Here is a 16,636-nt window from a genome sequence, read left to right as displayed (position 1 = left end):
TTTGTTCCATGGGACGAAATAGACGGTATATTCCAGCCTAGTCTTCCTTGCAGTGTTGTTAGGATGAAAGGAACAGAACCATCCTGAGTTCCTCAGGGAAAGAGATGGATATTCGTGTTGGATAGTAACATTTCCAACACTGGATAGTAACATTTCTCCAGTGATTTAAGGCATAGAACAATAAAGTGTCATTTTTCAATGTTATAAGCAACCAATTGCAAGTATTATACAGGGGGCCATTTTCTATGCCTGGAGCTGTCAAACCCATTGTCTAAACTAAGAAGAGAGTTCAATTTCTTTCTGCCACCCTTCACATTCAGAAGAACAACAAACAAGGTAGGCAACTGGAAGAAGAGGTACACTGCTACTATACCCCTGTGGCACCTTGCCCCATGGTGACCTTGTGTCCTGGAACTGTGTATACACTTATCTGTCCTCTTGACTATCCTGTCAGGAATCAGTTGCTAGCTCTAAATCACTGCCCCTGCTCCCCTTCAAGAGCACAGTCCTATCCTTTCCTTTTAATCATTTTTCTCCTGACAAGAACATAATTTCATAGTCTTGGCTTTTCATAAGAATAGGATCTACTTTCAGAGCCCTGGAATTGCTTAGCCATACCAAGGCACAGCTCTAGAACTTGTGGAGTAAAACTAGGGTTGCCAATCCCCAGTTTGGGGCAGTGAATCCCCCGGTTTGGAGGTCCTCCTCCTGCTTCAGGATCATCAGAAATTGGGGGAGGGGGAAATTTCTGCTGGGCACTCCATTATTCCCTATGGAGACCGATTTCCATAGGGCATAATGGAAAATTGATCCGTGGGTATCTGGGTTCTGGGGGCTATTTTTTTAGGTAGAGGCACCACATTTTCAGCATAGCATCCACTGACTCTCCCCCAAACACCTGCCAAGTTTCAAAAAGATTGGACCAGGGGGTCCAATTCTATGAGCTCCAAAAGAAGGTTCCCCTATCCTTCATTATTTCCAATGGAGGGAAGGCATTTAAAATGTGTGTGGACCCTTTAAATGTGATGGCCAGAACTTCCTTTGGAGTTCAATTATGCTTGTCACAACCTTGCTTCTGGCTCCACCCAGTGTCTCCTGGCTCCATCCCCAAAGTATGTATGTAGCAAGGCAAAAAGCTCACACCTAGAATAAAACATTTCTGGTCTTAAAGGTACTTTCTTTGTATCTCTCCCATGTGATTGATAGAGAGAACTGGACAAAGGAAGCTCTCCCAAGGCTCTTTCCCTCCCTCCCCAGGGTACCAGGAGGGGGAGGAGCCTTAGCCAACAGAAGGAAGAGAAGCTTGGCTCAGTAGCTCTGCAGTGTGATTGAAAGAGCCTGGCAACCCTAGGAGTAACTGCACATGTCAAGATGTCTTTTCCAACAACAACCAGACAGCTGTGCAAGGCTTCAGTTTGGGTCAGGGCCATAAAGACCCTCCTCCCTAAGTAATTTCACTGAACTATCTCTCCACAAGGCTGTTATTATTAGTCCTGTCTTTTCCTCTTCCAGAACTAAATCTAGGTAAAGCAGGAAGCATTATTTTCCTCTTTCCTTCCCCCACCCCCATACTGCAGCTGCTCTTTCAATTTTAAAAATGCTGGGAAGATTTAGGCTTGGCAGCCCTCAGGTCTGGGCTAGGGATCCCTGGATTTTGCAGGCTCCTCTTGGCTAGCAGGGGGGACTTCAGCATTTTGGCAGGGCTCTAACCTCCAACAGGAGCATGTTCCACCAGGCCGGGGCCAGGGCTGAAAAAGCCCTGGCCCTAGTTGAAGTCAAACAGACATCCTTAAGGCCGGAGACAACCAGTAGATGTTGGTTCTCTGAGCGTAGAGACCATCAGGGCACATACAGGGAGAGACAGTCCCTCAGATATGTAGGTCCCAGGCCGTGCAAGACTTTAAAGGTCAATACCAAAACCTTGAAATGAATCTGGTATTCAATAAGCAGACAGTGCAAATGGTGTAGCACTGGTTGTATACACGCCCATACAGGCAATGACATCAACAGGTATGCTGCTCCATTTTGCACCAGCTGGAGTTTTCAGATTAGCCCCCAGGTAGGGTTGCTAAGTTCAATTCAAGAAATATCTGGGGACTTTGGGGGTGGAGCCAGGAGACTCTGGGGGTGGAGCCTGGAGACATTAGGGGTGGAGCCAAGATCAAGGCTGTGACAAGCATAATTGAACTCCAAAGGGAGTTCTGGCCCTCACATTTAAAGGGGCGGCACACCTTTTCAATGCCTTCCTTCCATAGGAAATAAAGGATAGGGGCACCTTCTTTTGGGGCTCATAGAATTGCACCCCCTGGTCCAATCTTTTTGAAAATTGGGGGGTATTTTGGGGAGAGGCACTAGATGCTATACTGAAAATTTGGTGCCTCTACCCCAAAAAGCAGCCTCCCCCAGAGTCCCAGATACCCACGGATCAATTCTCCATGATTTTTTATGGGAATAAATCTCCATAGGGAATAATAGAGTTCCCAGCAGACATTTCCCTCCCCTCCCCCTGCTTTCTGACGACCCTGAAACGGGGGGGGGGCCTCCAAACCAGGGAATCCCCTGCCCCCACCTGGGGATTGGCAGCCCTACCCCAAGGGCAAGCCCATGTAGAGCAAGTTACAGTAATCCAATCTGGAAGTGACCATTGCCTGGGTCACTGTAGCTAAATCCTGAGAGGAGAGGTAGGGTGCCAGCTGCCTAATCTGCCGAAGATGATAAAAGGCCGATTTGGCAACTGCAGTGACCTGGGCCTCCATAGAAAGTGAGGCATCCAGGATAACTCCCAGGCTCTTCGCCTTCTGGGCTGGCACAAGAGGTGTGCAATTCAGGGCTGGTAGCCTGATACCCTGTGCTACCTTACCCCAGCTCAGGTACAGGACCTCCATCTTTGTGGATTAAGCTTCAGTCGACTTTGCTGCAACCATTCAGCCCTGGCCCCCAATGCCTCAGCCAAATAATCCAGGGCAGAGTCCCGAGAACCGTCCATCAATAGATAGAGCTGAGTGTTTTCTACATACTGGTGACAACCCAGCCCAGCCCCCGGGCTAACTGGGCAAGGGAGTGCATGTAGATGTTAAACATCATTGGCAAGAGAATTTGCCCCTGCGGCACACTACATTCAAGTGGGTGTTGTGAGGAGACCCCACGACTCCCACTTGTTTTTCTGTTTTAGTCTGAAGAAGTTGGTTGAAATACAGGAAACTGTTACATCCCCTAAGCAAAGTGATTTACCAATGCCCCAGTGAGATCACAAAAGTGTGGGCTTGCAAAGTGCTTATTTTGGCTGCTTTGTGAGTGTGTGCTACTGGCATTAAAGTTGTGAGCTACTGCATAAATTAGTTTGCTCTGGAGCCACTTTCATTTAGTGGAAGTACAGCTGCTGGGAACCCTTTGAAGGCAAAAAATATAGAGTATGAGAAAATGAAGATTGTGTTCAGGAGAACTGCACTGCTATTTGTTTATTTATTTTAGGGAATGGGAAAGTCTCCAGGCTCCACCCCCAGAGTCCTCAGGTGTCAAGCCCCGATATTCCAAATAATTTAGTCCTTTGTTTTGTTTCAAATAGACTGATTTATTTAGGAATTCAAAGGTGCCCAAGGAACATGGTCCTTGGAAATACTGAGATACCAGAGGTTACATGGTGCTGTATAGGGTATAATAAACCGTTACAAAAAAACGCTTTGTTCAAACCTAAAGTTCAAAGGGTACAGCAGTAACTTTCTTCTCCACTACAAAAGCATTCTAGCACTACATCTCTGTGACAGAAGACCTGTGAAAATTAGGGAGTGTACTCTTCAGACATAGCATGCCTTCCCATTAACATAAACATTCTTTGCCAGATGGCAAGGCTGATGTGGTGGACAGATAGTAAATAATGGAGAAAGACCAAAGCATAGAATTGACATTTGTTCAGCCATCTTATATCAAAATAGTTGGACTTGACACTAGGTACTTCCTGAGCTGGACCTTGCTACCAATACTCCCTCTAAGCTGTGGAGTCGTATGAGCAAAAATTCTACTTAGTGAGCTACTGGCATTAAAGTTGTGAGCTACTGCATAAATTAGTTTGCTCTGGAGCCATTTTTCCTGAGCTAAGACACAAATGTGTGAGCCAGAGACTAAAGAACTATGAGCTAACTCACACCCACTCATCTTAGAGGGAACACTGCTTGCAACCCTAAGATCCATTCACAGATCTAGTGGTTTGCATTGTAAAGTGAGTTCAGTCAGTTTAAGGTAAGCAGTAACGATTTATTGAACAAGAACAGTCACAAAACACAGGCAACTCAATATATACACTGTAGCAGAGCAGCAATCCCTCCTATTGGTCTCTCCAGGTTCCTTTATTTGAATTTCTTGGAAGAGAACAGCCAATTGGAATGTAGGCATTAGGATCCTGGAGAGTAATAGAAGCATGCTTCAAGCTCGAGTCTAGTACCCTAGTGAGAACTATAATACATAACAGTTTGGTCCCTGCACTAGGGGGACCCAAGTTCAAAACTCTGTCCAGGCACAAAGCTCTCTGTGTGACTTCGAGCTAGTCACTACATCACACCTTGCAGCAGAGTTGGTGGGAGGATAAAAGAACAGGAAAAGTATGCTTCTCTGACCCAGTGCTCCTGGGAGGAGGGAGAGGGACTGGATAAAAACCAACAGCAAAATTTCTTTCAGAAGCCTTACTAATGACTGGAGAATCCATTTCAGTACTGAGACTCAATACTGGAACATGTGCATTTATAACAAAAGAGAGATTTTGAGGAGAGTCAGGGTACCTTTCAATCACTAGCACAGCTAGCCTTGACACATCTAGGATTAGGGGAAGGATTTTCTGGCTGGAGGGAGGTTACAACTTCCACACGGGCTTAGATTCTGGCACATTTCATTGAAGAGGTTTATTGCTGGTTTCTTTGGACTTTCATGGATGTTGCAATGTTGATGTTATACTTTAGCTAAAACAGGGCTACCCTCCCAGAGAAAATTCCCAACTGTCCTAATCCTGCCTGCCTGCCTGCCTCTGAAAGTTTCTTATGATACTTGTGGCTTGATGACAGAAGTATGTCCAATTGCATAATAGTGCGATAATTATATTTTAAATATTTTTGCTTCAAGGAGGGACTTTCACAAGCCAGAATTATGCAAATGTAACCTTCAGCAAAGGTGTACTGCAAACATCCCATTCATTTCTATGTTGCATAGAAGCGAACGAGAGCTGGAGGGTCTTCCGTCAAGTTGTGTAGCAGAAGATACCCAATAAAGCCACAGATACCTAATTAGATACCTAATAAAGCCACAGAAGAGCCTGTTTTCACAAGGGCTTTTGCTGCTGTCCTCAGAGGATACTACCTCAGATTCTGAGAAAACAGTGAGTGTAAACAAATCAAGATGAGGTTATTGACTTGGGATAACCATCCCCACATAAAATAAAACCAATAAAAGAAAATAAATGAAAAACAGCCATTAAATTATTAAAAAATAATAAAAGAAGCAACAGTCAGTTTTAAACTGATCCATAACTATGACAGCCAGCAGAGATAAAACAATACATCAGTGCTAAAAAACCCCCAGAAAAGAACCCAAAGGGAGAGGAAAGGCAGAACAAATTAACAAAAGCCTGGGATAATACAAAAAACAAATTACCTGGAGAATAAAAAAATTGCAGGTTTGGCACCACATGAATCTTGGTGGCGAAGGAGTTCCATAATATAACAGCAGAAAGCCCCTGGTACTGATCCATCTTACTTCCAGCAGTGGGAGCACACAGAACTGGGCATCAGAAGACAACCTTAACCATAAGGGAGGAGGCAGTCCTTCATGTACCCACCAGGCCCATGAAAATTTTGAAATGTGTCTGGAAGCAAATTTGCAAGAAAAAGAACTTTTAAGACTAATCCAACTTAGTCCTTATAACTCAAATTCAAAAACCTTTAATGGCATAAACATTATAATTCACAATCTCAGTAGCTCTTCAACAGGGGATAGATTGGTGGTAGTGGAAATTTCTGTCAAGAGACATCACAGCCAACTGATGGTGACCCCTTATGGGGTTTTCAAGGAAAGAGATGAACAGAGGTGGTTTGCTATTGTCTGCCTCTGGGTAGCAAAACTCCAGACTTCCTTGGCAGTCTCCCATCCAAGTACTAACAAAGGACATCCCTGCTTAGCTTCTGAGATCTGACAAGATCAAGCAAGCCTGGGCCACAGATAAAAAGATTATAATGAAACAAATATACTAAACACATATTATAGATAATACAGCATGTATGCATCTCCTAAATAAAATTTAATAGAGAATGGAGCACATACTGTCTAGTTCAACAATGCATATGCAAACACATCCACAATTATATAAATACAAATGCTAACATGTTCAAAAATGAAAATGAAAAGTAACTTTGTTTACACTGAGGCTCTATATGATAATAAGGAGGCAAAAACAATTACTGAAGTAGGGAGTCTTGCAAATTCCATTCCATCAGAAAGACTTGGAATACAAGTTCCATCTGCAGGTTCCACCTACTGTAATGCCACTGGAGGAGGGAGAGGGAGTGGAACAGAAAAGCACTCAGTATTTCGATGAACAGGGAAGGCATGCTAAATGTGTTTCATTTCCTGAGAGTGCTTCCCTGGTTCAGGGCTCATATGTGGAAACTCGGATGAGTTCCAGAAATATGTGCAGCAGCAGAAAACTCCTCAGTCGCATGGGATAGGATCAAAAGCACCTGCTAATGAGAGCAATTCTAGGCAGGTCTGCACAGATTCCTTCAGGCCTATCCAATGGGGCTTACTCCCACAAAAGTGTTTTTTTTATGATGGCATTGAACAAGTTGCTAATTCTTTTCTGGAGATCTTCACAAGATAGCTACTGATTCAGAGAGACATACCCTATCAAGGACATGGTCACTTCCTGAGAGTAAATTCTGGTCATAATTTCTTCTCTAATAATTTATCATGGAACTTGCCCAGGCAGAAAGTCATATTAGTAACTAATAGAACGGATTACAAACCCCTGGTTCAAATCCTACTTCAGCTATGAATTGTCTAGGTTGTCTTAAGTCACTAGCTCTCATCATTCTTAGACTTATCTACAATTTGGGAGTAACAGTTTATTTTATGATTGAACTGTGTCTGGGAGTGTTATATAAGCGTTAAATATGATGATGTCCTGGACACCATAGACATTTGAGTGTAGAGTTGCCACCTCTTGCTTGGGAGATTGGGGGGGCAATGCCTGGGGAGGGCAGAGTTTAGGTAGGGGAGGGAGCTCAGCAGTAGGGTTGCCAGGTTTGTGTTGGAAAATACCTGGAAACTTTGGGGGTGGATCCAGAAGAGGGTGGGGTTTGGAGAGGGAAGGAGAGGGGCCTCAGCATGGTACAATGCCATAGAGTCTACCCTTCAAAGCAGCCATTTTCTCCAGGGGAACTGATCTCTGCCACTTGGAGATCAGTTGTAAAAGTGGGACATCTCCAGGCTCCATAGGGTTGCCAAGTCCAATTCATGCAATATCTGGGGACTTTGGGGGTGGAGCCAGGAGACATTGGGGTGGAGCCAAAAGCAAGGGTGTGACAAGCATAATTGAACTCCAAAGGGAGTTCTGGCCACCACATTTCAAGGGACCACACACCTTTTAAATGCCTTCCTTCCATAGGAAATAATGAAGGATAGGGGCACCTTCTTTTGGGGCTCATAGAATTGGACCCCCTGGTCCAATCTTTTTGAAACTTAGGGAGTATATTGGGGAGAGCAACAGGATGCTATACTAAAAATCTGGTGCCTCTATCTCAAAAAACAGGGCCCCCAGAGCCCCAGATACCCACGGATCAATTCTCCATTATTTTCTATGGGAATAAGCCTCCTTAGGGAATCATGAGTTCCCAGCAGACATTTCCCTCCCCTCCCCCCGCTTTCTGATTACCCTGAAGCGGGGGGAGGGTCTCCAAACCGGGGGATCCCCTGGCCCCACCAGGGGATTGGCAACCCTAAGGCTCCACCTGGAGGCTAGCAATCCTTTCAGGGATGTAGTGCCATAGAGGCCATACTCCAAAATTGCTATTTTCTCTGGGGAACTGATCTTTGTGGTCTGGAGAGCAATTGTAGCTCTGGGATAATTTCAGGCCCCACTTGGATATTGGCAATCTTCCCCCCTCTGTGTCGCCTTTCCTTTATATCTAGCTACTGACATTTCCCATGTTTTACCAAAATTCATATCTTCCTATCTCTATGGAGCAAAGGGGAATGCCATGATTTTGAAAATTATGATACAGAGCAAGAGATGGATGGCTTAGCTAATTAAAATTCCCACCTGTTACCATGGCAAAATGTGCTGCAAAATAGTTCTAGACCAGAAAGAAATTAAAATATGCTAATCCTCAGCAATGATGACATTTCTTGTGCAGTGTGTCTACATGAGTGGAGATGTACCTTAGTAGATAATTTAGTAGATGCTCAGAGATCTGGCCAGAGTTCTCACTGAAGGAGTTTTGTGTGTGTGTGGAGGAGCAGCCAGTCCTATGAACCCCAACCTACAGTCCAAACACATTTAGCAAATCAGTAAGAACTAGGCCTTCCTTTCATATACCTTTGTACCCATAAACTCACTGGCCTACACATTCCAAAGATGAATATTTCCTAAGAGGCAACAATTTATACCCTTTCCTTCAGGCCCTCGCTTGGCTTTCTGTGTGTTCCTGAGGATCCACTGATTGACAGGAACAATATTTCAGCAGACTACAGCAGAAGGAGGTAATGCTCTGAACACCGCTGAATTTTTTTTTTATTTTCTGAGAGGCAGGCACCCGCGGACAACTGACCTGGATAAGATAGGAACAGCTGGCTGATCTGAAGGACTCAAGCTAATACTTCGCTTCCCTTCTTTACCAAAACCTCTCATCCAACTGAGTCTTTCAAATTGCTGCCATCTTGTGGTCTTACATAGTTTGTGCTGAACCCTATGCTGTGCTCTGCAGAAAGATTGTTGTAGAGGTTTATCTGAACATTTGTCAAAGAAACCTGGAACTTTGTGAACAGTATTTCAACATTTCAGAAATATGCCGTTTAAAATTTCTGTTTTGGTACATGTGTGAGGAACAGCGCAATCCTAAGGGGGGGGGGGGGCTGAAAGTGCTTTGGAAGCCAACTAACAGCTACGTCGTCGTAAGTGTGAGTTGCGCCTTTCTAACTCCCTCCACGCTGGTGCAAATGGGAGTTGCACCCCTCTACACCCACCTCAGCATATGTCCATCCCTGACTTCCAGCGGAGGGGTGCTCCACCCAGCCAGCAGTGCAACTGGGGCGGAGGCCACTACACTGCTGCATGAGGGGGCGGCCCCAGAGGCGTGGCTGGCATTAGTCAGCTTCCTCAGACCTTTCAACCCGGGAATGCCCCCCGCGAGAGGCGCAAAATTACAACAAGGAAAGTGGTGGTGTATCCCATAGAGACCCATGTATCTCAAAAACAAAGTTAGCTGCCGCTCCCAGTGCAGCCTCAAAACCCCTTAGGGAGTCGACTAAACGGCACACCAATCCCTGCACACCCTGGGTGGGACGAGCCCCCTCTCCAGCACCCAATCACAGCCCCCTTCCTTACAAAGGCTTCTGCTCCAGCCCTGCACAACTCTTTAGGTAGGGTAGGATGCACAGCATGGGACTCTGCCGCAGAGCTCCCTGCTGCGCAGACTTAGAGGGCCGGGGCACATTGGGGGTGCATGCTGAACAGTGAAGGTGCTTAGATAGCATAGGGTGAGCTCTTTTACTTCTGAGGAGGAGAACAAGGTCTTTCCCCTGGGGCTAACCTTTCTTGTTTCCAAGTCTCAACAGGTACCCGGCCTCCGGAGGCTCAGCGTGCAAGGGTACATGGACAGGTAAGTGCAATTGTGCACCCCCAATATCCTCCCCCTCTCTTGAGGTTGGGTGGTGTGACAGCGTCTCCGTCACTTGAACCAGGCAGCGAGCTCAGGCGGGGGGCAGTTGCCATGCCTCCCATGTGCTGCTGCTGGCCCTCTTCCCTTGGTCTATCCTCTGTCTCATTTCCACTCTTGGCAGGGTGCTGGGGAGAGGGGTCTGGCAGCTGCTCCAATGCCTGTGGGGAGGTGTGTCAGCGCCTTTCCCTTTAAGAGAGTCCCTGTCTGAACACAGCCTCCTGCTCTAGCTGCCGCCCCTTCAGGTGCTCTCGATCTCTGTCTCTGTTTTGCAGCTGGGAATACAACACAGAGGCTTCCATGTGTGGCAATTCAACCCCCCCCCCCCCCGCCAAGCTCTACTCAATCAGCTGTTCCTGCCCACCGCTCTGAGTGGAGCCCCGCTCCCTGCTAGACTGTCCAAGTTGTACCTGGGATACCATTGCACTTGGTTCCAGCACAATAAAGTCTGAGATGTGCCCTACTTTGTCTCTCCTGCTTGGCATCTGCTGCATGTTCCTTGTCCCCCTCCCCCTCCCCTCTGCCACTCTGTCAGTGGGCTCCACGAGAGAATGTCTTGGAGGGCGGGCTTCCTTGTTTCTTGGGGAGGGGAAGGGGGAAACCTATGAGCCGCCTTGCCACTGCGAGGCTGGACAGGGGAGAAGGCAGTCTTTGCCCCATGCATCATGTAGGTGGAAGGGTGGCCTTGAGCCGGGTACTGCACCCCAGCCCAGCTGGCCCAACACCCTGCCCAACCCCCAGGGCTATTGTGCTCATGGCGCAGAGAAGAGGGGAATGCTGGGAGGGACAGTAATGGAATGGGCACCTGGCTGGTGTACTCTGTGTTCTGCTGCCACTGGGGGGGTGGGATTCCTCACAAGTAGCAGGGGACATCAGGGTGTCCTGGAGGGGCTCTGAGTCCGTGCCGTGGAGGGCTTCCCTGTGGGACTTGGTAGCATGCTGGGACTCTGTCTGCTCGTTCTGATGCACACATTTTGCCTGGGGTCTCTACGTGCAAATTCCTGAACTATGTGTTTCCTGTTTATGGCCAGCTGGGAGGTCGCATGCTTCCGCTCGTCTGCCTGCCATTAGCAGAAGTCTCTGATAGTGGGTGGGCTCAGCTGCAGGACTGGCCAATCCTGCAGCTTCGCACTTCCCCTATCTTCCCGCTGCCCCCACCTCAGCAGCGAGTCAGGCTTCTCTCTTGCGCGTGCACACATGCCCAGCCTCATTCCTTTCCCCTCCCCACATTGGTGGGACTTCTCTCCTTTGACTTTGCACGTATGCCTGTGATTGGCGCAGTTCTCTGTCGGGGTGGGAAGGGACAGGCGATCAGCCTTTCTGGGGTTGTGTCTCCCCACCCCCGACCGTCATGTGCCATGGTGCCTGCACCAAGACTGGCCAGTCTGGGGGGCCAGGGAGACCTCTCCCCTTCTGCTGCCTCCACCTTGCCCGCGCATCAGGAGTCTGCACTCCAGTGGAGTTGCTATGGCGACAGTCTCACATGCGGCGACCTACGGTTCTTCTATACCCCTGCCCCCATGCCTGAGCGTGTCAAAGCCTTTAGGACGTCAACGAGCGACACCTTAGTTATGCCCTGGCCAGCTGACTCATAGGTCAGGATTGGGCTGCCCATACACTATACCAGGGCTGTCAAACTTCTGTCCCACAGGCCACATCCAACCTGCGTGGGGCTTCAATCAGACCCACAGCAGTTTCCCCCCCTCCTGTCCTCACCTTTTGAAGCTCCAATGCTGCTGATGACGTTCCCAGCTCATTCTGCCTTATCATTGCCTGCTTCAACCGGAAGTTCTTCTAGGTTTGCAAAGCTGCAAAGAAAAAGCAGAATGGATTTTGCATTGTGGTCTCTGCACCCAGGTAGACAGATCTATCTGGGCCCAGAGACCTTAATGGAAAACCCATTCCATTTGCAACTTTGTCTGTGCAGCAATATTATTTCAATGCAGTGGAGCTAAAGTAGTTTCACTTTGCAGCATTTATGGCCAGTTGAAACTCCTTGCAAATAAAGGGTTCATGCTTTAAGTCAGCTTGTCTCTGCTGAATGGACCTGAGAACTGGTACCTACTGAATACTCTAACCTGGGAACCACAGCCAAAGCGGAATATTACACTGGAGATCCATTGCCAAACTGAGTAGACCCGGTTGGAGGGGGAGAAGCTCGCAGTGCCCAGCCATTTCATGTTTTCCTAGACTCAAAGCATTTTATATTTTTAGTTTCTGCTGTGATTCTTGTGCTTTTCCTTGATGCTTTATTTTAAAACTTGCATTGCCAAATCCCACTATTCCCTCACCTCTAAATCTTAAATAAATATCACAAGAGTTTTAAGCATATTCACTTTCTAACATACAGCCAGTTGAAGCTATTGCTTGCCGGAGTGGTCTCCTTGAAAATAAAGGGCTGATGCTTTGAGTCAGCTTGTCTCTGCTGAATGGACCTGATCTGGTGCTCTAACCTGGGAACACACAGCCAAACTGAGAACTGGTACTCTAACCTGGGAACTCACAGCCAAAGGGGGAATATAACACTGGAGAGCTATTTCCACTCTGAATAGATGGAGGTGGGATGGGGAGAAAAGCTTGCAATGCCCAGCCATTTCATGTTTTCCTAGGCTCAGAACATTTTATATTTTTAGTTCCTTATGCTTTTTCTTGATGTTTTATTTAAAAAACATTGCATTGCAAAACACCACTGTTCCCCCAAATCTCTATTTTAAACGAAATATCACAAGAGGTTTAAGCATGTTTGTATTTTAAGGGGAAAATATTTGTATTTCACTGTATCCTTTATAAAGTTTATATCTCTACTACCTGGCATTACATTTTATGACATACATGGCTTGGCCCCCTAAAGTCCCATTTGTGTCAAATCTGGCCCTCATAACAAACGTTTAGCACCTGTGGACTGCTCATTATTTATTCTTGCCTATTAATTCTTAAGATTTTTAAAATAAGTTTGATACAAATAATAATAATAACAAGAAGAAGAAGAAGAAGAAGAAGAAGAAGAAGAAGAAGAAGAAGAAGAAGAAGAAGAAGAAGAAGAAGAAGAAGAAGAAATATCCTGCCCTATACTCTGAATCTCAGTCTCAGTGTGGTCCCAATCTCCTTTATCTTTCCCCCACACATACACACAACAGACACCCTGTGAAGTAGGTGGGGCTGAGGACAACTCTTACGAGAACTATGGCTGACCCAAGGCCATTCTAGCAGCTACAAGTGGAAGAGCGGGAAATCAAACCCGGTTCTCCCAGGTAAGAGTCCGCACACATAACCACAACACCAAACTGGCTCTCACAAGTTTCAAATTAAAACTGAACACAAGTTTCAAATTAAAAACAAAATTGATCTTCAGCTATTGCCTAGCATCGTATAGAAGCCATATAACTGTATGTGCCATCCACAATTAACCTGTGGAATTCACTGCCCTGGGATGATAGGCAGGCCACCTGCATCCTCTTCATGAAAGTCAAGCCCTTCACTAAGCAATATTCTTAACTCCAAATCCTTGCGTTTTAATCTACTCCAGTTGCTTTCATGGATTGTACATTCTGTTGAAACTGAGAGGCTTCTATGCTAGAGTATTTGGGGTTTGGCCTGGCACTAACAGGAGGATCCCCAGCTATATTTAGACTACTGCTATTTCAGTGGGGGCTGGACAGTGTCTGGATATCTAGTACTGGGTACCAGACAGCTTCTGTTGTCATGGCAACTGTAGCCTTCTCATCTCCAGAAGGCCTCTAAAGCAGAAGGTAGCTATTAGTATCTGAAGGAGACAAGCAGGTGTGGGAATTAATACCCTTGCCAAGTGTTTGTGGTGGGCTGAGAATACTGCAGCAGAGGTTCATTTTCATCTAGGTCTTTGCCTCAGAACTTAGTTTTCAGTATCAAATTCTAGTATTGGGACTATAGGCTTCCAAAGTTGTGGTTGGTATGATTTCCAGGGAATTCTGGACTCTGTTTAGGAAATAACACAAAGCTGGTTGCAAAAGCTGGTGCTCTGGGAATTGCAGCACTCATTTTATTTGTCTAAAGCATTTGAGCATTTCTATCCTGCCTTTCTGAAGATCAAGAATGCTAACAATGAAATATTGAAACCACAATAAAACAACAATCAGCTCTTTTGGTTGGCACCATATTGTCCCTCATGGCTGCTGTGTACAGGGGAGGGGAGGGATAAGGACTTCGGCCTGCCTGAGCTGTGATGTTCCTGCACCTTTCACTAAAATCTTGTCCTGGCCTTTAGTCCTTCACTCCAGTGCTCTGCATACTGCAGTTCTACCAAGAGGGCGCTCTGACTCTCGCAAGCTGCCTTGGTCCTACTGGCTCTCTTGCCAGGAAAGGCTGTTGCTAGGAAACCGACCGACAGGACTCGGCCTGGAAAAACAGAGGTATGACTGAGGGTGGTGTGGGGCGAAGGGCGGGTGCAGGAGGGAAGGAGGTAGTTCAGATCACGCTATGTGAAAGCCAAGGGTGGGATAAGACCCTTGCTGGAAAGATTTTAGTGCCATTTCCTAGGAGAAAGTCGAGTATGTTTGTTTGAGTGAGAGAGAGGAGCATCTGCCTGCCTGCCTTTAAAGTGTTGCCACATCAGCATTTCAAAATATACAAAAAGATTATTTCATTGGTATTTCCATAATAAGGGATTTGTATTTTATTCAAAAGATGCAGAGAAGTTTTGTGATCTTGAATAAAGATGTTTCCCAAACTTCAGATAGAAAGGTTTTCATTCCGAATTTAAAATCCAGAAAACCTGTTTGACTCCTACCTGAAAAGCATAAAGAGTGGGTTAAAATTAAAACTGTTCATCCCGGGGGGGGGGGGGGTCCTATCTCCTTTGCCTCTGTGTGTCTCTTCATGAATTGGAAAGTGGACGCAATAGGCGGCCTTCTCTGAAGACTGATAATTTTTCAGCATATCTACATTGTGAATGAATAATGAGCCAGTCATACCAGAAGCAGAAGCACAGCAAAATTGACTTCCTCCAGTGGAGACTGAATGGAAATTAAGGAGAGAGATGATAGGCAGCCTATACTGCCAGTGGGCCATTTTGTTTCATGAAAGTATTTAACTGTTTAATCTGTTTCTCGAGGTATATTGGCAGTTCTCTCATGACACATTCTTTGGGAATTAGCATATAGGCATCCATCTGGCAAGTGTATAGCATATGTGCTGATGGGAAGAACCAGTAGACTCAAAAGTGTGGGACATAGCGATCACAGGAGGGATCCCTCCTACAGAGAATGAAATGTGCCTAACAGAGATTTCCTTTTACATGCTCTATGGCAACTTCATGACAGGTAGAAATTAGCATATAAATGCGTGAAAATGGCATGATGAGGAAAGATTCCCTTGTAGGTTTCTGCCCAGTGTGTAGTTGTTAAAACATAGAACCTCTCCCTTCTCAAAAGGACTGCCGGGTTAAATTCATATTACATTATAATCCTTCAAAGCTTTGGGGCTTTGGGGAGAAGGTATCACCCCCTCTCGTACTGCTTGCCAAAAAGGATGGCCTCCCCAAACTTTCCTTTGTGTGCCTCTGCCTGCAGAGGTGAGGTGAATGGTGACCAGAGACAGGGCTATTTCAGTGGTGCCATCTTGTCTTTGCAATGCCATCTCTCTTGAAGCTCATTGGACATCTACTTTACCTTCCATAGGATCTGGGATATTATTTCTTCTTTAGCTGTTTTATGAGCTGTTTCTAGCCAGAGGGGTGTTCTATAAATATCATTTTAGGCAGCTTAAAGTTTGTTTGTTTGTTTGTTTGATACTGCTTTATGCCCTGGCTTTGTTCTGCTGTATTTATTTTTGTTGAGCCACTTCCAGCAGATGTCTGGTGAGGTGGCTTCACCTATGACTTCTTTCTTCCCTTCAATTAGGTGTTTCTGGCTGTCAACGTGTCATCATCAAACATGTCCTTTTGCAAAGCCACAGAGCTTTAGTGGCAAAGTAGGAAAACAATTATCAAGTTTGGCACATGAAAGAGACAGAAGACTGATCCAAATTTGTGGCCTGAGGTTAGAAACCCAGCAGCAGCAAGATTGTAATAAAAAACTAAAGGTGAGGGAAGGGAAATGAAGGAAAAAGAGGAACCAGTGGACTTAAATGGGAAAGGAAAGGTCCCCTGTGCAAGCACCAGTCATTTCCGACTCTGGGGTGACGTTGCTTTCACAACGTTTTCACGGCAGACTTTTTACGGGGTGGTTTGCCATTGCCTCCCCCAGTCATCTACACTTACCCCCTAGCAAGCTGGGTACTCATTTTACCGACCTCGGAAAGGTGGAAGGCTGAGTCATCCTCAAGCCGGCTACCTGAAAACCCAGCTACCGCCAGGGATCGAACTCAGGTCATAAGCAGAGCTTAGGACTGCAGTACTGCAGCTTTAACACTCTGCCACAGGGCCCTTCTAAATGGGGAAACTGAGGCTTAAATTCTACCTCATATTTGAAGCTCACTGCCATGGCACCCACCGGTTTTGCCCACCCACTCCTCAAATGAAACACCACACAAGTTATGGGTTATATCTCAGCCTAATTTACATCACAGGGTTGCTGTGAGAATGGGGGGACCTATGTATACTACCCTGGGTTTCGAGGAGGAGGAGAATAAAGGATTTATAGTGCTCAGTGAATGGGATCTAAGGTCTACTCATATTTGCATGTGATATTTGATGCTGATATTTGCAGGGGCATAGCCAGGATTTCAGAAGTCAAGGGGCTTTTTAA

This window comes from Heteronotia binoei, chromosome 13 (genome assembly GCF_032191835.1).
Source record: "Heteronotia binoei isolate CCM8104 ecotype False Entrance Well chromosome 13, APGP_CSIRO_Hbin_v1, whole genome shotgun sequence".
In the NCBI taxonomy this organism is placed as follows: Eukaryota; Metazoa; Chordata; class Lepidosauria; order Squamata; family Gekkonidae; genus Heteronotia; species Heteronotia binoei.
Note: the sequence above shows the minus strand (reverse complement) of the source record.